Source organism: Ochotona curzoniae, unplaced genomic scaffold (genome assembly GCF_017591425.1).
Source record: "Ochotona curzoniae isolate NIBS_2020 unplaced genomic scaffold, NIBS_Ocur_1.0 contig_3498, whole genome shotgun sequence".
NCBI classification, from domain to species: domain Eukaryota; kingdom Metazoa; phylum Chordata; class Mammalia; order Lagomorpha; family Ochotonidae; genus Ochotona; species Ochotona curzoniae.
The window spans coordinates 25,439,045-25,460,515 of NW_024465885.1; the positions used below are offsets into that span (position 1 = coordinate 25,439,045).

Consider the following 21,471-nt stretch of genomic DNA (forward strand, 5'->3'; position numbering starts at 1 on the left):
TGTTTCACATCTAAGATAACTCAAAACATTGGAAAGGAATGAAAATGAAAGATAGCAATTGTACCCATTCAGTCAGGTAATGATATGATAGCAGTCTTGTAATACCAACTGTATGCCCTTCATTAACTCCTATTAACACAGTTCTCCACAGCTTGCTAGCTTGTGAGTTGTGGGTGGGTTGTGTTGGCAGTGAGTTTTGAGTAGTTTAGGCTGGAGGTAGTGAAAGTGTTACATCAGTATAGCAACACAGTTGTCTATGTTAACAAGGAAACAAACTGATGGACATATTTCTGGTGTAAATAAACAGGTAATATACTTTAGGATACTCCTCTGCGTTGCAGAAATATTACTCTCTCATTTTTGTCCATAATCTAAATTATTTTGAGTTTGAAACCTTCAGGATAAGTACCAAAAATAATTAACACCTTTGCAAACAAATTCAGTACTGCATTTTTCAGTGCCATTGACACCTCATTTTAATTGCCCTCTTATTTTTTAATGACAATGCAGATCCAAAAAAGACCAACAAACTAAGGCACTTGGGGTGAGATGGCAAGGGAGTTTGTGTGACAGTTTCCCAGGAACTTAGAGTTCTTGAATGCCCTATTCACACTGTAGAGAGGATAACAGTCCATGGTTGAGAATGGAGGACTCTGAGGTAGGATCCTTCCTCAAGAGTCATCTCCTTCGCTGCCGGGTGTTGGTTCTATCGCCTTGTAGTCACATCACCCAAACAAGGTGCATTGTTTAGTATCACTAACAAGATTTGCTATTTCTCTTTTCTGGGTCTCCTGAAAAGTTATATATAAAGCATAAATCATGTTGGAGTGTTAAATTAGAAGAGTTTAAGCAACAATGTATTATAATGATAGGTGTAACTCTAAAACATTGTTTTCATTATTGTTTAGTTTCCCCTTTTAGGTTAATCAGTAGTCAGAAATCTGCTACCAGACCTATCATTAGCTGAGTTAAAAGGAGGTAAAAATAACTGTAAAATTGTGCTTGTGTTCTACAATAAGATTAATTATAGGAATGTAACTTAGTACAAAATACCTGGAAGGCTATTTTCTGAATAATCTTGTTCTGAAACTGTAACTCGGGACCATTTTTAATAACCTGGTACTAAAAGATAGTGATTTCATGGATTTCACTCCAGTATATTTTTGCTCATTCAAATACCTTTTTTATTTTTCCTATTTTCTAATAGAGCCCTATATCCCTTTCATTTGCTTCTTGCCATGATTTTACTCATTGGAGTATTGCTAGAAAATAAAACAGAAAACAGTTTGGATGTTTGAAAACAATTACAAAAAGATTTCAGTTGGTCCTGAAGTTTTAATAATGGGTCAAGGTATTACTGAGCAAAACTTATAGAATCCCTTGTCTTTTGTAACACACATAGATATGTGAATGTGTGTATGAGTGTGTGAATTCCTTGTTTGTGAATCAACGATAGTTGAACTGATAAAACCTTTATTTTGGAGAATATTCTGTTCAGAATGAAGACACAACACTTTTACATATGTAATGTGCATTGCCTGTAGTTTAGTGAATCTAGAATGTAAGCAATTTTGGTGCCAAAAAAAAAAAAAAAAGAAAAGAAAAATCCAAGCAAACTGCAGAGTCTTGTTAAAAAAGAAGAAGAAGAAGAAAAGAAGATAGAGGTGGTGCACACTTGGCTTGACTTTCCACTTAAGAAATCCAAAGCCTGTATTAGAGTGCCCACTTGAAGTTCTAGCTCCTCTGCTTCCAATTCACCTTCCTGCTCACATGTGCTCTAGGAGGAAGCAAGTGATGGTTTAAGAACCGGATCCCTCTTACCTCTCTCGGAGACCCAGAAAGAGGTCCAGCCTTCTCACCAGCACTGGGTGTTGCAGGCATTCCAGGGATCCATCTTCCAGATGACAGAGCCTTTTCAATGTCTTTCTGTGTCTCTCTGCATTTACAAGAGAAGAAAGAAAAATGAGAGATGGAGAGAGAGAGAACGAATGGTTTAAATGCTTTCCCACAAAAACAGGAAGGGAATCTACAATTCTAGAAAACACTGTCAAACATGAAACAGTTCCAAAGAAATATCATTGTCACTAAAATTTGCATTCTAACTCCTCTGTTCTTTTTCTCACTATGGAAAGGAAAAAGAGTTGCCACTCTAAGCTAATTTGTCACTAAAACCCTTGCTCTGGGGTGACTGAAACCATTTGGGACCTATCAAATTGAACTATCCACCAGAATCCGTGGATTTCATTTTATAGACATGAATTTATATTGTTATTAATGGCCTAGTCAACAACTGATAATCTTCTATAATTGCTGCTTCTCACAGCATATATGATCTTACCTCATACTATAAGGGATTTAGGTGGAAGCCCCAAGAAAAGCAACAGCATTGTTTCAGAGAAGTATAGATTGATATCTTTCTCCTTCCTATCTCTGACACAGTACAATAAGGCAATGTAAGGTTCTACAATATTTCACTCTCCCTTTCACGAAGCAGTTAATGCAAAACAATGTCTAAGGTGGCACTGTAGTGTTAAAGTGAACTTGTACATTCTTTACAGTGAGGTAGCCCATTTGCTGTTCAACCAAGCCTGCCATAAACACTGGGGTTAACAGTTCACAGAACATAGCCTTTGTTTTGAGAACAGCCATAGATAGGATTTCAGTGCAGCACTTTATGGAGCCAGCCACACATCCCAAAGAAATTAAACATGTAATCATCAGTGTTTTTTAAATGGGGCTTCTGAAAAGAGCACATTTTCTGCTGACTGCTGGAAGGGGATATGTTGCCAAAAAAAAAAAAAAAGAGAGAGAGAGAGAGAGAAAATTAAGTACTTTAGAAATAGTCAAATTTTTTAAATAATTCACAAAATGATGTATGGGAATTTTTAGAAGTTTTAGCCAATGACATCAAATTAAAAAAAAAAATACATTGATATGTGAAAATGAAAGGATAAGAAGGAGCTAATACATTTCAATAACAGATTTGTCTTTTCACAAAAAATATTCAGGTAAGACAACCTACTTTATACATATTTCTGAATATCAAAATATCTAATGTTTTTTTTATTTTTACGCACAAATATATGCCCAATCCCCAATTCTTCACACTAAAACTAATACAGCGTCCTTCATCTCCACAAGTTTGTTTTAAGGATACTGAAAGAAAAGATAGTTGCAAAATTAAAAATTTTGAAATTGAAAAATTATCAGAGTCCAGTGTCAATCTGTGTGAAATCTTTGTTGTAAAGTGTTAGAAATTTCAGAATAACTTCAAATTGGAGCTACTACAATCATTTACCCCTGCTCACACACACAAGCACCTCTGTTTGGTTATAATTCTCCTTAGAGGGAACCAAAATAGATGCTATCTTATGAGGATAAATATCCATGGCAAAACCATGATTTTGCCCACATGAATAAAAATGGATGTTAGCAGGTAGCTATTAATTGATGATGTTGGTCTTTGGGTCACACTATCTGTGTTCTTACTTATATAGCCTTACCACTGAAAGCAAGGGAAACATGTGGATTCTTCAATTGTATGAATAACTGGAGCTTATTATTGCTTCTTATGTGCAAGTCCATTTTCTAAACATTTACATACAGTAGCTCATTTAATCCTTGTTAAAACCCTCTCAGGATGATGCTATTAATAATAGCGACAGGATGTAATGTTAGTTTCAGTATTTTAGAAGAAAAATAGTCCATAATTAATTATACATTTCTGACCTCACAAGGACTTGAATTTTAATGAGTTTAGGTCTATAAGCTACACTTGAGTGTGTAGCTGAAAATTGAACAGACCAGCCCTGCTCCTTATTAAGAGCAGCACAGTTTAAAAGATCAATGTTTTTGGTCTCTGCAAATTCCCATCCTAGGTTCACTATTGTCAAAATAATTAATGCACATATTTCTAAAGGTCAAATAGAACAAAAGCTTTAAGCAGAAATAAGCAGGTCCCTACTCAACACCCCATCCTTGATCCCATCCTCTCAAAAACCTACTTACTTACTCCTCTTGATGTTTCATCTCATAGTTTTCTTTCTGCCTTGAAAATAATATGAATCCCAACTTTTTTATGGATTTCTTAGTTTTAGACATTCTGTATATATACACTGCCGTTGTCTTGCTACCACATTTTTTTAAATTGTTAGAGTTTGTATTAGTGTGGCTAAGTGAGCTATCCTGCATGTAATATATTGCAGACTCAGATTATTATAAGTGCATTTCCTTTTTGTCATAAAATTATTCATTATCTACAGTTAATCATTTCATTTTTTTTCAAATCTTCATGTTTTTCTTTACATCTGGTACTCTACCACATCACATTTTTATTGGATTTTCTATTTTGTAGAACTCATTTTTCTTCTCTTCTGGTATATCCTCTTATAATCAGAATCCTGTTCTCTTGAAAGCATACCCAGCACTTGTTGGAAATATATTTTAAAAAACAAAGAATTTTTAGTGTTTATTCTTTGCTCATGTTAGCTTGCTTCACTGGTCATGCTTGGCACAAGTTAGGCTCTTTTAAACTAGAGAACTTTCATTTTGGTTATGGGAAATGTTCCTAATTTTCTTCCATAATCTCTACTTGCTATCTTTTGGAATGTAGATTCTTTCATTAAATCCGTTGCTATTTCTTTCTTCTCATTATTCATAATTTATTCCCTACATTCTGTAACATGTCTTTTATTGTCCCTCCAAAACATTTAGAAAATGTAAGTATATGTTAAACTTCTGAGAACTCTTTTGTGCTCTCTGATGTCCAAAGAACTTGAGACTACTATCAGAAGAAATTTTAAGTTTATTTCTTTGATTCCAGGGATAATGCTACCATTGCAGTTTATGATATGCAGGAAATGTATGATAAATCTCAAATTTCATGAGTTTACATTTAATGAAACTGAGACCACCCCGAAGTTTAGCATGATTTAGTCAAGACATTTTGTAAAAAAATACTGAATTAGAACCACATCTTCTGACTTCAGGTTGTTTTTTTTCCTTTTTTTGTTAAATTTTTAATTTGAATTTTTGATTTTATGGTACAATTTCATAGAAACTGGGATTATCCCCTCCCCAAATTCCCACCCTGACATATTTTCATCAAGTTTTTTTAAACTTTTTAAATTTTTTTTTTAAATGAAAGGCAGAGACAGAGAGTGAAACAGAAAGACACAGAATAATCTTCCATCCACTGGTTTACTCCTTGGATATTTATAACAGCCAGGCATGGGCCAGAATAAAGCCAAAGTCCTATAACTCAATTTTTGTCTCTCATGTGAATAGTAGAGACACAACTACTTGAGCCATTAGCAGCTGACAGTGCACGTGATTGTGGCACTAAGTTGGAGGCGAAGTATCTGAGGCTCAACCCAGGCAGGTATTCCAAGTGCCCATACTCTAAATCCAATGTTTAATGTTCTTTCTTTAACATAACATAGGAAGTTTGAAAACACAGACCAAAGTGCAGAAAAAATAAAAACAAAATTATATAACCTTAGTGATTGTGTGTGTATACATATGTAATTTAAATTAACAATAGAAAATCAGATATTAATTTGCATGTTTATGTAACTCTTTTTCTTACTCTCTGTGCAATATATATAAATAATAACCACTGGCTTAAAATGCCATGTATTGACAGATCAAAACCATGAACTTCTCCTTTTTGTGGTGTCATATATGGTAATCCATCCTTAGCTTTCTGTTTATAGGATTTATGCCTAAAAGGAAATAAATAAGCATTTTTTTAAATGATTGTAAAGCAAACCATATCTACTTGCTATAGACAAGTATCTGGAATAACATCACCCCCTGTCAGTTCAGCAGTTGCATTAGTTCCACAGTAACTGAAAGAAAGAGATATATAGTTTTCAAGTTACAAATCTGTCAAATTTGTGATTTGGTTTAGAGCGACTGCAATTACTAAGCAGTTCTGCCAGTTCTCTGAAAAAATGAAGGCAAGCAAATAAGATAGAAATTAGGATAATAGGCTGAAGTAAAAATATATTATATATATATGTATATATATATGTAATGTTTGGACTTAGTAGTTCATTACTTTTAAGATATAGACAATGCTGGAGGTTTCAGTAATTACAGTAAAATAACTGAATAATTATCTGGATAATTCTGTTAAAACTTTCACTTGTTTGTCAGCTAATGCTGCAACATCAGTATTTTCCCCTTTGATTGCAAAAGCCTGCTTTGAAAGTGACTCCCTGCTAACTTAGTGAAACCCGTCTCAGGCTCCCAGCCACCTAGGCAGTGCCTGTCAGCAGCATGGGGCTCACACTCCAGCCAGCATTGCTGACTGCGTAGAGTCTAATCCCTGCACTTCTTCAGATCCCTGCTGTGGTCTGATGCAAATCACTCTTCTAGATGTCTGTTTTAGTGATCTAAATCATTAAAAGAGAATAATATCCGGTGACATTTCACTGATTTATTTTGAAAGGCAAATATATATAACGTCTTTCTAATCTTTAAAGACTACCTTAGCCCACCTTTAGTTTATCTCAAAAGTTAACACATGGAGCACTGGGAAAAAAAGAAATAAATAGGCATTTTATAGCAACAAATTGTTAATTTTTTTACATTGCTATGAGGAGCAAATGAATCTACTGCAGATTGATATTACAGTTAGTATCAACATTCAGTGTGACCCATTATGCTTTTATATAACAAAGAAATGATATCTGGAAGACTAAAACTTATATATCTACATTATACTGTATGATATACAGAATAATCCTTGAGTTTGTCTGAGACCCGGCTCTCCTCTTTGTGGACCAAAGAGATGAGTGTGCTGAAGATCAGTAAGGGTTCTTCGAAAAACTGTACTATGGGGAAACTATACATGGTTTTCAGAAATTCTAAACCAAAGTAAGTTTATATCTACTTCAGATTTTCCCATAAACCTTTTGCCAAATCGTTACAGGTCTGACAATATTCGGTTCATATTTATAGAGACATGATATTTGATTTAAAAAACACATACATAAAGATTTAATAGCACTTCTAACAGTGACCTACCATTAAAAATATGCTTGCCGCCAGGTCTGCAGCACATCATGTTAACCTTCACTTGCGGCACCAATACCCAATGTGAGCACCTGAATGTCAGCTGCTCCTTTTCCAGTCCAAATCTCTGTAATTGTGCCTTGGAAAGCAACAGTGGATCCTTCAAGCCCTTGGGTCCCTGCACTCGCATGACAAACTTGGGGGAGCCGCGTAGCCTTGGCCTGGCCCAGTCCTGCCTGTCGCAGCCAAATGCAAAAGCAGATGGAAACTCTCTCTCTCTCTCTCTCACAGACACACACACACCTCCCACTGTCTCCTCTCTCTTTCTTTCCATACCTCTCTCTCTAATTTTAGTTTTCAAACAAATATAAAAATCTTAAAAAGAAAAGAAAAAGAAAAAAAAAAACCTCACCTGAATCAGGAAGACAAGGTGTTACTCTGCTGTTGATGCAACAGGGTATTCAAAAACAGGCAAAATTATCACAAGATGGATTTTCATAAGCAGTCACATGTGTGCTTAAGGTACAAGTTTACATTTCTATAGTGACAAATGGAATCCAGTAGTTTTCTGGATGTTCAAGTAAAGCAACAGCAATAGTCTGTATTTCTTTCCCTTCAAATCAAACATCTTGATAAATGGGCTTCTTTTAGGAAATCCAGAAAGAGAGTGCATTTAAAGGGCATAATATTGTATGTCTCTTCTCACAACATTCTGGCCTCTTCTTCAATTATGGGGCTTCTCCTAGCCTGTGCTATGGATGAGGGATTATTTTCTGGCAACTATGGCAGAACATGACTTTCCATTACATGAATCATCAGGTCTTTTTTCATCACACCTCACTGTTGTTTGGTAAGTTTTAATTTTCACTGAACCTTCATGAATCATTATTTCAGTTCTATGGAGTTATTTAAACCACAGCAAAAACCTCCATGGAAATCCATTGATGGCTATCAAAACAAGATCACTTTGTCTTCAGTAGTAGACGGCTACCATTTGTCCTTGACCACTATATGACCCTGTGGTCCACGGTGACATCAGGGACCAATTCCAGGGGTGTTCCTTGCTAATGGCATCTCCAGCCTACACAGAACAAGCAGTGCCGTGCTTTGCAGAGATGCAAAGTGTAGTTCAGAATGTGTGGTTGAAAGGAATGCATTCTGGCTCATTTCAAGAAACAGAGTTGGAGAATAGGCAAGTATGTCATAAATGATAAATCGACCCAAACATTTATATCCCTCTACATCACACTGCCCAATAAAAACATAATGTGTCACAGATGTATACCACATGTATAATTTCAAAATTTCTGGTAGCCATATTTTAAAACAAACTAATGGATATCAGTGAAGTTGTTTTCAAAACTGTATTTTGTTTAGCTGAAGACAGCCAGATGTTATTTCGATATGTAATCCGTATAAGGCCTATTATAGATACACTTTTCTCTCTGTCTTACACTGAAATAAATCTTGAATTTGGACATGCCAAAGACTTGATCATCACATATATTCCTCCCTCTCTGTTGCGCCAAATAATTTCTGACCTCTAAAGTTTATTTACTAAAAACAACATTTGAGTCTAAATTTCAGTTGATACCAGGATTGCAGCTTGAACTATTTCCAGTTGCTCAAACTTGTCCTTTAATCCAGAATCTATTAAATGCAGGCACAATAATAAATCCACTCATTTTCAAATTATTTTTATTCTTTTCTGCTCTACTTCATTTGAAATAGCATCCCATTACTGTTTTCCAGGTTTCTGGTAATAAAGGGGAACAAAATCTAGAAAGCCTTCTCTTGCTAGGTCAAATATTTCAGTTGTAACATTCTGAGAATTGAATGTGAATTTTTAAAGATTTATTTGAATGGTAGAGTTACAAAGAGAGAGGTATAGGCAGATAAAGAGGAAAGTCTCCCATCTGCTGGTTTATTCCTCAAATGGCCACAACTTCCAAGACTTGGACAGGACAACGTCAGCCACCAGAAATTTCTTCCATTTCTTCCGCATGCATACAGGGCCCCAAGCACCTCAGGCCACCTTTCTTCACTGGTGGAATAAGGTTAGCAGGAAGCAGGATCAGAAGTGGGACAGTCAGGACTTGAACTGGCACCCACATGGCACACTGGCACTGTTGGCAGCAGCATTACCCTTGACATCTCTCTGGCTCCTGAATGGATCTTTACCCTAGAGATGATGATGAGTGATGAACTGGATGTGAAGTGCATGGATATTGCTATGCATGATAACTTGCTTCAAGTCTCTAAATAAGACAGGTCCAGCTTCAAAGAACAGAAGAATGGATCTTCTTTCCAGCAAGGGAGAATCAACAGAGTTGAACTCACTTATGTAACTTCGATTTAACATTCAGGATCCTGCACTTTCTTAATCAATGCTCTAACTTTTTACACAAGAGACCTGAGCACACTGCCAAGTTAATTTGTATTGTACTTTTCGTTGCCCTGGTCTAGCAGTACTGGGTCTGGTTTTCAGATGCAATAGCTCTAACAACAGGGTATATCCTTCCTATAAATGGTCATGGGTAAACAAAGCTAACTGTTGTTTAGACCTTGGTTTGTTTGTTTATTTATTTATAGCCTGTCACAGGAACTACTGAGTCAATTAGAACATTGCCTCAATTACCGCTTCTTTACAGGGAATACAGAATCATATCATCATTGTATTACTGCCAGGGTCTCCTGTCCAAATTTGTTTTCTATATATTGTTATTTTGTTGATAATCTTTACATAGTTGATTAGGGTGCAAAGGAGCAAGGGCTAGAGGAAAGGGGAATGCTTGTTTCAGAGCTGGGCCTCTTCAGTGGCTTAAATGAAACAGTGGACAGCATTCCACATTTGAATCAGTTTTTACTTACTTCAAATCAAGCAGACAAGTTAACCACCAAGAGCTTATCCATAATGTTCCATAGCAAGTAATTTTCAGTTGCTACATAGCAGCTTTCCACTTGCCCAAACATTTATCAGGAAACCGTAGTGAAAGGAACCAGAAATTATTATCAATATTTTAGTAAGAATTTAAGAGTTAATTGTGGGCTGTCAAACTCACTGGAAGGAGAAGAGAAATGAGGCTTCCATAAGAACCCATGTTGTCCAGAGGTGCAGCTATGTCTCTTTCAAGAAATCTGATCACTGATGGGCATTTGGTCTAGCAGTTAAACTCAAGCACTTCTGGCAGTTAACAGGACTACTTCAGTTTGATGCCCAGCCCTAGCTCTTAGATTGAGCATCTCACTTTTGTAGACCCAAGGCAGCATGAATGCTAGCCTAAGAAATGGGACTTCTGATGCCCATAGGACAAACTGGATTGGATTCTCTGTGGTTGCAAATTTCAGCTGCAGGTTCTGCAAGAAATTTTTAGTTGTCCTCAGTTGAAATTCACTACAATAACTTAATGCTAGTAGGTATGTAGGGCTCTTTTGTTAACTTCATCTCCCTAACAACAGCTTGGAAAACGGATTTTATTATCTCCATTTTGTACACAAAGGAAGAGAGCAAAATTACAGTGCTTCTCCTGATTTGTCACACTATCAAACACAGGCACTCTAGCCTCTATTCTCACTTGGTTTCCATACCAAGGTAGGGTTATCTGAAGTAAGCTTCATGCATTATTAATAATTGCAAAGTCAGCAGGTATTTGCTCTCAAATTACCACAGTTATCCAATTAACCCGTAGTTACTTATATAGCCTTTAGTGCTTCTGTTCCAGAGAAGACTAATGAATTTCCGTGTAAATGATTGTACAAGTGGGAAACAAAGGTCATGGAAAAAAATGGAACACTTCATAATAACTGTTCCATAAAGGGCTTTTTCTTGCCCCCAAATCGATTTTAAAGATTGAAGTCACAGTAGCAGGCTCGCTGATTTTAATTCTAGCACTTTTCCGTTAGCTAACTAAAGTTAACAACCAAAGGCTGGTGATACATTAGTTTCTTAGGAATAACACTTAAATGTTACAGATGAAACAAAAGAAACATCCTCACATGGTAAAATTATAAAAAGATAAATAGAAATGATTTACACTAATTTCAGGATGCTAGCCACCATTGGAAAACTAGGAAAGTGAGATTGATAGAGTTGTGGAAATATCTGAAAATATTTTTTTTTTCTGCTGAAACAAAAGCTGTTATGAAAATGTGACAAAATAATCATTGTTTCTATTTGGGGCATTTTAAAAAGTGTCAATTCTGTTAGTATTGTCACTGTGCGTGAAAAGTTTCACAACTGGTAATGGAAGGGTTTTAAAAATTAATGTCAATTCCTTAGATTTATTACAATTCTATCAGATTATATCAGGTATCCCTGGGCACTTCCTATGCCATGCATTTTATGCCATCATCTGAATTTTAACACTGATACATGACAGAGATATGAGTAAGAAAAATTTTAAAAAAAACTGTTGCCCCAAATCTATGTCTTATAAAATCTGCTTTTGTGGTATTGGGGTTCTTATGTCTGTTCAGGTCAGACATGACCTCAGTTTATAAAAACCTAGTCCAAAATCAAGTGCCTACATTTGATTTTTTTTTCAGTTAAAAAAAAAGAAGAAAAGAAAGAAAAAAATGAAATTTTATGATATGGCTTAAAATTAAGTATGGGATCATATGTAGAACAAATCGTGTCATTCAATGTGTTTCAAACTAAAAGCAACACCCAGTTGTTAGGATACAGTTGTTAGCAGTGAATATACTTTGTTATCTCTTTTCATAAGCGATGTAGATGTTTTCAATTTTAAAAGACCTGGCTGTACTACTGTAATAGTATCGGGGGAAATGGTGTAGAGGAGACTTGGTGAAGGGTGGGAAATCCCAGAGTCTATGGAATTATATCAAAATATAAAACAAAAAAAAAGAAGAAAAAAAACTGATAGGAACTCAAAAGCCCTTTAACAACAACCACCACACACACGCAAAACTGTACAGTGCTAAACTACCGTTACTGGAATTGGTTTCTGCCAAAGTTCTCATTAATATAAATGTTCTGAATTGACTTTTTTCAATTATTCACACAGAAATTAAATCAATCTATTACTCTGAAGTGACCAGAAATGAGAAAGCTCTGCCCCACGCTTTTCAGGTGCATCTACTTCCTGTTACTTGTAATGTATTCCTCGTACAGCTATTTCATCTTTTCACTTAACAATTAAATTGTTGCGAAGTTCACCTTGAATGAGGATAAATTCAGAGTTCTATACAATGATTTGATAATAGTTGTCTTTAACTATGAAATTTTAAAAAGCTTCTCGACACAATTTGTGTTACTATAATTTTAATTTAATAAATTTCTCTAGAAATTAGTTCAAGTTGAAGTATTGGTGTGGTTGGGTTGACATTGTGAAGGTGGTTGAATGGATATGTGAGGATTCTGTTTTGATGCTAAAAGTAATTACATATGCAAACAAGTAAAATGTTGGGTAAAACAGTTAAATGGAGCGGATTTAAAATTCTACAGGAGTGTTTTCTGGGTAAGTATCTGTGAGTTCTGTTTGCTACTGCTGTCTCAAATCAAGCACACATTTAGTTATACCAAGATATTCAAATAGTTTTGAAGTATCAAAGAACAACATTAATTGTTGATTAAAATCAATGGATCTTTAAAATTGCACACCATATTTACATTTGTTTTGCAGAAACATTCCAGAATCAACCAATTAAACTAACAGCAAAATTTAAGGATTACTTAAACAGAATACGAACAAGATTAACAGAATATTAGTACATGGTATGTTCGGTGTTGATCTTGTATGCTAACTTACAGTAACATACCACTGAATGTTTTATAAGGAAGAAGTTAGATTGAATTTAATATTTATCAAATATTTCTATTCTGCCACAACTGAAATAGTTGTTTTTTGTGAAGATCACAGGAAAATTTTATTTTCATTTTAAAATTGCCTTACCCTTTCCTTTCAGCCAAATGACAATTTAAGTAACAAGTAATGTTTATAGTACTTAAAGTACTAGAAATATATCAATTGACAAGTTTTTTATGTAAGTTATTAAAGAATGTCTGTCAGTTTGCAAAAACATATTAAGTTTCACTGATCTTATGTATACATGAAAACACAATATTTAGAAATAGCGTTTATTATCTGAGTGCCTAAAGTAGTGAGCCGGGTAGTAAATTACATAATGTCATAGCAGAATATACGGACAACAATAATTTATTTCTGCAACACATGTAAGTTGCATATATGTAAGTTACTTTTTAAAAAGTTAATATATTATCTATTAAATAATTTTTATGCTATAAATATCATGAAGATTTTAATGTACCACATTACTCAAATTAGTGCATAGATGCAGACCACCTAAAAATTTAGGATCAGGATTTAGACTTAAGATTAAAGTTTCTACAAAACAATAGCTTTTTTGCAGGTGTTATGTTTAATAGTAATATTTATTTTCAGGAGTTTAGATAAATATCTTTGGATTTTTTTAACTTTTTTATTTTATGATACAATTCCATAGACTCCAAGATTCCCTTCCCATTTCACCAAGTCTCTATCCCATCCTGATTTCCCCTATATCATTACAATAATATAGTCCTTCATAAATAGTCATAAGTCCATTGTTCTGCTATTTAAGTGTTTTCTGACATTGTAGGTGTGGACAATGGCAGGGAGTCTAACATCTTACTGTTTAATAGTTTCATTGGAAGTCCATCCTTGTTGTCGTTGTTGAATTTTCAAGATTTATTTATTTTTATTTAAAAGGTAGATATACAGACAGAAGGAGTTACAGAGAGAAAGATCTTCCGTCCATTAGTTCACTCCCCAAGTGGCCACAACAGCCAGAAGCGAACCAGTCTAAAATCAGGAGTCAAGAGCTTCTTTCAGGTCTCCCATGCAGGAGCAGGCTCCCAAGGCTTTGGGCCATCTTCAATTGCTTTCCCAGGTCTCAAAGGGAGCTGGTTGGGAAGCAGAGCAGCCAGAATTAGAACTGACACACATATGGGATCCCAGTGTCTACAAAGCGAAGACTTTAGCCACTAGGCTACCACACCTCGGGTAGTCCATCTTTCATTTGGAAGTAGAGATGCATACTGCATTGCATCTTCACATCTGAATATGATAGTTCCTATAACATAATTATTCTACATCCTATTAAATGAAAAGCCATAAAATAACATAAATAACAGGAAGAAAATTAGAGAATTTACAATATTAAGTTGAATAACATGTTGCTGAATGACCAATGTGCCCCTGAAGAAATGAAAATGAAAATCAAGAAAATTTTGAATAAAATTTTGCTATTATATAACCATGAATCAGTGAGGGACCTTTTTTTCAAGAAATAAAAATAAAAACAAAAATGCCTGACACCCTGAAATGTAGCAAAAACAGTACTGAAAGGGCTACTGATCTGTTTTGCATGAAAGTTGCTTTTTAGCAGAGAAAACGTATGATATTTCTCCTTTAGGGACTGACTTATTTCACTGAGTATAATGGTCTCTACTTGAGGCCATTTAGTTGCTGATGATAGAATTTCATTCATTTTTAAGATAATAATTGCACGAAACACAATCAGTTGTGTCATACAGTAGATCCAGCTCTTCCACTTATGAGGAAATATCCACAGGGAATAAAATCTGCATATGAAAAAAAGATCTATAATTCTGTATTTACAGCAACACAATTGACAATAGAAAAGACATGGAAACACCCAGAAGCCCATCAAAAGAGGAGTGGATAAAAAAAAAGTTGGCACATCTACTCCATGGAATACTACTCAGGCATTAAAAAAAACAAAAATTCTACATTTGCAACCTTATGCAAAATTCAGAGTCAATAGCCCTTTCAATACTGTTTTTGCTACTTCTTTAGGGAGGATTAGTAATTTGTTTTCTTTTTTTTTTTCATTCATTCATTCAAAATAAAAGTTTTTGTTATTCTTACGAATTTCCTCACTGACTCAAAGGTAACACAGTAGCACCATTTTCTGAAAGAAAGTTCTTGATGTTCTCCTTCCTGTCTTCAGGAACACATTGGTCATTTATGTTGTTGTAAATTTCCTATTTTTGTTCCTGTTGTTTGTTTTGTTTTATGGCTTCTCATTTAAGGGGGAAGTAGAATAACTGTTATAAGAACTGTCATATTCAGATGTGAAGATACAATGCAGTGTGCATCTCTACTTCCAAATCAAAGATGGATTCCCAGTGAAACTATAAAATACATGACAATAGGATACTGGACTCTCCACCACTGTCCATCCCTACAATGTCAGAAATAGCAGAATGACAGACTTATCACTGTCTATAAAGAACTGCACTATTGTCATGATATAGGAGAAATCAGTTGGGGGAGAGCAGGGGCTTGGTGAAACTGGAAGGGAAATCATAGTCTATGGAACTATATCATAAAATAATAAAACAAATAGATTTAATTCTAAAAACACACAATCAGTTGTAGATATTTTTACATAATGTGTGAGTAAATCCATTTCCACCATAGTTCCAAATCTGTATCATATTATCAAAATAAAATGAATTGTTATTTTCATTCAATCTTATATACAAAAATTAATAAATACATATTTGAAGCAACTAAGGCTCATTAAAAATGTTAGCAACCTAATGAAGTCCTGAGCATGTGATATCATAATGATTTAGAAATGAACTTCACATTTAGATTCTTTTTTTAGTCATTTCCTTGCACAAACTTTTTTTTATTAAAAAAAGATTTTTTAATTTTTATTGGATAGACATAGTTACAGAGACAACAGGAGACAAAGAATGATCCGCCAAGCACTGGTTCACTCCAAGCCTGGGTCTATTTGAAGTCACGAATCAGGAGTTTTCTTCCCACTCACTCATGTGGATACGTGCACCCAAGAATCTGGATCCTCCTCTGCTTGTATCCCAGGCTATAATAAGGGAGTTGGATCAGAAGTGAAACAGCAAGGACTCGAAATGGTGCCCATCTGGGATGCCAGCACTCAGCTGGAGGCTTAGTGTGTTATGCCGTCAAGTCATCCGCTGCAGCCAAGAATTCTAATAAAAGATATGGGTTTGTTAAACTCATAATGAAAAATTTCTCATAAATGCTAAATTTCTCACTTATCTGAGTGGAAAATTCTTGATTAGCACAATGAAGGTAGTATTTTTTATTTGCATGGAAAAAAATGTTTTATTTCTAATGTTTATTTATTTTCATCTATGCAGTATGAAAATGGTCGAGACACAAGGAGAATCATATCATCTCAGTTAGCTTTCTAAGAGCCCACTATAACTGAGGCTGGGTCAGGGTGAATTCCTGATCGAGCTCCAGCTGAATCTCCCACGCAGGTGTCAGGGGTCCAAACACTGAAGCCATTATCTACTGCCTCTCAGATGCATTAAGAAAAAGCTGGTCCAGAAGCAGGGTAACTAGGCATAGATATAACCTGGTTTGCCACAACACCACCCCAACACTCTTTGCCTTTTAAGTAAAAAAGTTTCTTGTTTAAAAAAGGAGTAATTGTTAGAAGAGTATACGTATTTTCCCAGCCAGTCAAGTTGTATTAGAGTTAGAAATCCAGGTATGTTGAATAACAACTCTATTACCATACTAAATTTATTAGATTTTCCAGGATAACCAAGAACTTGGCACAAATACATTGCTTCAAATTTAACAGAACAGGACAGGTAGGAATGGAATTCAAACTGAGATCTCTAGAGGCTCCCTGAACCTAGCAGAAACAATACACTCTACAAAAATAAATGTTTCCCATAGCCGTAGGCTCAGCATGGGTTCCATAAACACCAACTGGTGGCCATAACCAACACTATCCTGAGTGGTATCTACCAAATGATATGTTACCTTGCGGTATGCTTTTACAACCACAGACATATGACATGGAGATTTCTATCCATGCATTTTAACCGCCCTTCAACAGTCTTATTTCTAAGTTGGGAAAACAATACATAACAATATATATTTTAACAATATCAATCTTAATATACATTTAGAAAGTATACTTCTTTTTCTGTTACTGGATTGGGCACAGAATTGATGTAGTAAAAATAATACGTAAAGGGCCCGGCACAATAGCATAACGGTTAAGGTCCTTGCCTTGAACGCACCGCACCAGGATCCCATATGGGTGCCAGTTCTAATCCCAGCAGCTCCACTTCCCATCCAGCTCCCTGTTTGTGGCATGGGAAAGCAGTTGAGGATGGCCCAAAGACTTGGGAGCCTGCACCCACATGGGAGACCTGGAGGAAGTTCCTGACTCCTGGCTTCAGATTGGCTCAGCTCCAGCCACTGTGGCCACTTGGGAAGTGAAAGATCGGACAGAAGATCTTCTCTGTCTCTCCTCCTCTCTGTACATCTGCCTTTCCAATAAAACAAAATAAGTCTTAAAAAAAATAGTAATATGTAAAGGTCAAATTGGATGTTGGAATACTTAGGGGTATTTTTTGGCTTGTTTGTTTTAATATATAAGTTAACTGAACTTGCCATTGTCAGCTTGCTCTCCAAAATACTAACTTTACTAACCCTAGCTTACCAGGTTGCCAGCCAAAGGGTTGTATAATCATATTATTTCATTGTCAATTATCTGATCCACAAGGAGTTCCACTATCACACTGTAAACAATAAATTTGGGGGATTCCTTTTCTCAGAATTGATAATAAAAGGGAAAAATATCAGTATGTCTTAAGCTAAATATCGAGTCTTATTAAAAATAAATGATAAAAGATAGTCTACACAATATTAAAATCTGCATCTGTTATTGTACTAATATATAGCTTAAAACATTATTTAGCAGTAAGTGACAATTTGAAAAGAAATTTCAAGTTCTGTCTTATCAGTATTTATAATTTCAGGAAATAGCTGAATTTCTTGTAAAGCTGTTTCTACTAACGCGATTTCACAACTTGACAAGCTCTGGCTTGATGCACACTTTTTTTAATTACTTCTCACATAATCTGTCAAATAACACAATGATAAAAGTTCAACATTCCACAGTAAAAGAATCCAGAATCCCATAAAATTGAGGGATCAGATGTGCAGCTTTCATTCCTCTTTACAAATAGATGATTTTTTGACCTGGCTTCAGCCTCCAGGACATGCTGTTGGTCATTAAATCACCACCCCCTGTATAAACACTAGTATTTCTGCGCATGATAAAATCAGCACGTGATAATGGTGTCGTGCTAGGCCAGGAGCTAATCCCTGAGTCAGCTGGATGTCCAGGTCACAAAACCCCTCCTCCTCACACCAGCACAGGTTTCCAACCATTGTTCAGACCTTCAGCAAACATAATGTGTGCTAAATTAAAATGCAATTGTAGATATTCATGTCCTTCCATAGATAAAACTAATAGAAAAATCATGAACACCTGAATTTCACATTGCTAAATATAATTTTAGTATATAATCTGCATTATGTGTGTGTGTTTTATTTTTCTTGGACACCTTTTGTGGTAAGATATATTAGATGGGAAGGCTTGTTGCTAATAACCTGAATGTTAGGTAAATCATATCAGCAAGGTGCTATGAAAGATGTCACAATCTTTCAGTAAAATGCATCGTTGTAGCTCAAAGTAGGAAGGCTTGAAAAGAGATATTAACAATGGTATAAAACAGCCCATTATTTCCACCTGCAAATGATGCCTTGTTTCCAATTGACATAGTACAATAAGTGTATCTTATTTACACTTTTATAGACAATATAAAAATATACTCACATTTGTATACACAAACACTGGGCAGCATTGGTAACGAGAAAGACTCCATAAGGCTTTGAAGTGAGGTAGGTCAAAGCTCAGAGAACATCCCCTAGAGTGCAATGAGATCAGATTCAATTAAATGCAAACTCTGTGAGCTGAGCTGGACATTGGTTCACATGAAAGTTACTTTACAAAACGTGTTTGCATTTATTGACATTTTGTCCAATCATGGCTTAAAGCTTAAATCTTGACATGGCTAGGTTCACTTAAAATATTGAGGTGAAAGCAAATACATTTTATCCAGATATTCTGTTAAATTGAATTTACTAATACTTTTTTGGTTCTTGCAATCCAGACAATGTTGCAGAAGTATTAAGCATCTATTCTAAATGCTAAAGTGTTTACAATACCAACTTAAACACACACACACACACATTCTGACGCTACTTCCCTTCTTTCAGATTCTTGCAATTTTCAGATTAGCAGAGCTCTGCCAAAAGTAAAAGGCTGAAGAATAACTGTGAGGACCAGAGCCTTAAACAGAAGCAAGTGGGATAGCATGAAGCTGCAGGACAAAACTCAGTAATGATTTGAGGAAGGCGTCTCTAGGAAGCTGACAGAGCTGTATAAACCTAGTGAAAATTAACCACGTTTTTGCTCAGTAACTTCTTCAAATTATCATTTTATGGATTACCTTTATACATTTAAAATTGGGATTGCAGTGACTCACGTAAGGACACAGGCAGTGAGTCATGAATTGCTAATAGAGTTTGCACTGTCCACCCGTGGGATTTGGCACCGCTCGTTTGTCTCTACATTTGTTCCCAAACATGGCCAGGCCACCAAATTTGTCTTCTAACTCATGAATGTCAATAGGCCCCTGTCTTATGTGCTGTATTGATCTCAATTCTCTAAAGCACTCTCAGGTGCCAAAGTAGCTATGTCTGTGTTTTACTAAGCTGATTTCTGCTCTCCGATCCTGGTCAAGCTGTTTTTCCTATTTTCCCTGGAAGCCACTCTAGCTGGCCACACAATGCAGAAGCACCTTCAGCGGATACCTCTAACCATCTGCTCACTTGGCATAGTGCCTGATTATAGAAAAAAGAGAGAACCACCCCCCTGCTCAGTGCCATAGGTGCTAATAACCTTCCATTTAAGCTACAGCTTCAAACTCCTGTAAATTATAGATTATCCTGGAAGAAATTCCTTTTCTGATCGGGAACAAAACTGCCGTGCCTTGAGCTTCTTTTCAAAGGGACTCATCTGCTAATTAAGAGTTCAAATACTCTCATCTTTCAAACTGCCCTTCTGCTCAAATCAAGAAACTATCTTTATTATGCATCTTCCTTGAAAACATAAGGATCAGGTGAACACAAAAGCCTCCAATGCCTTGACCATTGTTTCAGATGAATATTTGAAGAGGTAGTGCAAAGTCATCGTCTCTTAGCATACATTATGTTAGCTTTCTGACCGAAAGTCAGGCTTAGAGTATTTTGTTTCTCAGGCTTCATTTGGATAGGATCCTGGGAATTCACAGTATGCTTCCTCAGAAGGAGATTTATTCATTCTTTGAAGCTTTTTATTGATCCTCATGTTCTTAGGCTGCCTATTGTGTCCTTAAATTCAGCTTCCTAAGCCATTCTCTCTTTACTCTGATGAAAGCAGTAAAAAAAAAATGTGATTTAGGGTAAAATAAATAACATATGGACAAAACAGACTTCCATCTGAATTCATTATATACTTAGCCACTGGATACCTTTTGGAAAATTACTTAACTCCTATATGAAAACGAAAAACAACTATCTCTAAAAGATAGTGTGAGTTTTAACTGAAATTACCCTTTGTGAAGAAAAGATTTATCAGAGCCAGCTTTGTGACATGGTGGGCATCACGTGGATGCCAGCATTCCTCGTGGACTCCAGTTTGTGTCCTTGCTGCTCCACTTCCAATCCAACGCTTTGCCAATGCCTGATTGAAACAACTAAAGAAGGTCCAAGAATTTGGGCCCCTGTCACTCATATGGGAGACCTGGATGAAATTCCTGGATCCTGGCTCAGGAGCCTGGCCCGGCCCTGTCCTGTGCATGCACTGATCTGAGGAGTAAAGCAACAGATACAGTCTTTCAAATAAATAGATTTTTTTAATTGAAAAAATAAAATATTTACTTATTTAAATAATATTTAAATGTTAAGTGTATACTATTAGAAAGCAAAGTGATAGAGAAGGAGAGAAGAATTCTTCTGCCTATTAGTTCACAAAAGTCAGCCCACAACACCTGGAACTAGACCAAGCAGAAACCAGGAGCCAGAAAGTCTATCTGGGTCTCCCACGTGGGAGGCAGTAGTAACTCAGGTGCCTGAATCAATATCTGATACTTCCCAGTGTGATTAGCAGAGAGCTAAATCAAAACGCAGAGCTGCTAAAGCTTGAACTTACAATCCAACGTGGGATGTGTGCACTTAACCAGCTACTTCACCATGCCTGTCACCAAAATTACATTTTCAAAAAGCCAACACACTGCCTGACAATTAATAGACACCGAAAAAATATTCATTCATATCAATTGCCATCATATTAAACACAATAATTGTATCCAAATGTGTGTGGTGTTTTGTTTTTGATATTTTTATCAACTATAAGTGGATATTTCTCAAATTTGAACAAGCAAAGCTGAGTAACACAGAATACATTTTGTCTTTGCCACGTGTTTCTTCTCTCTGAAGATTTTTAACTTTATGATATCTCTTCCGTATTTGCCCATGCTTCATGCAGCAACTTAGCATCCCA

General features: G+C 35.7%; 1 protein-coding gene across 1 annotated transcript in view; it reads left to right on the forward strand.

Annotated features, from left to right (window-relative positions):
* The window catches only part of ROBO1 (roundabout guidance receptor 1), a 1,020,189-nt gene that overhangs the window by 536,629 nt on the left and 462,089 nt on the right, over nucleotides 1-21,471 (forward strand). The window lies entirely within an intron of this gene.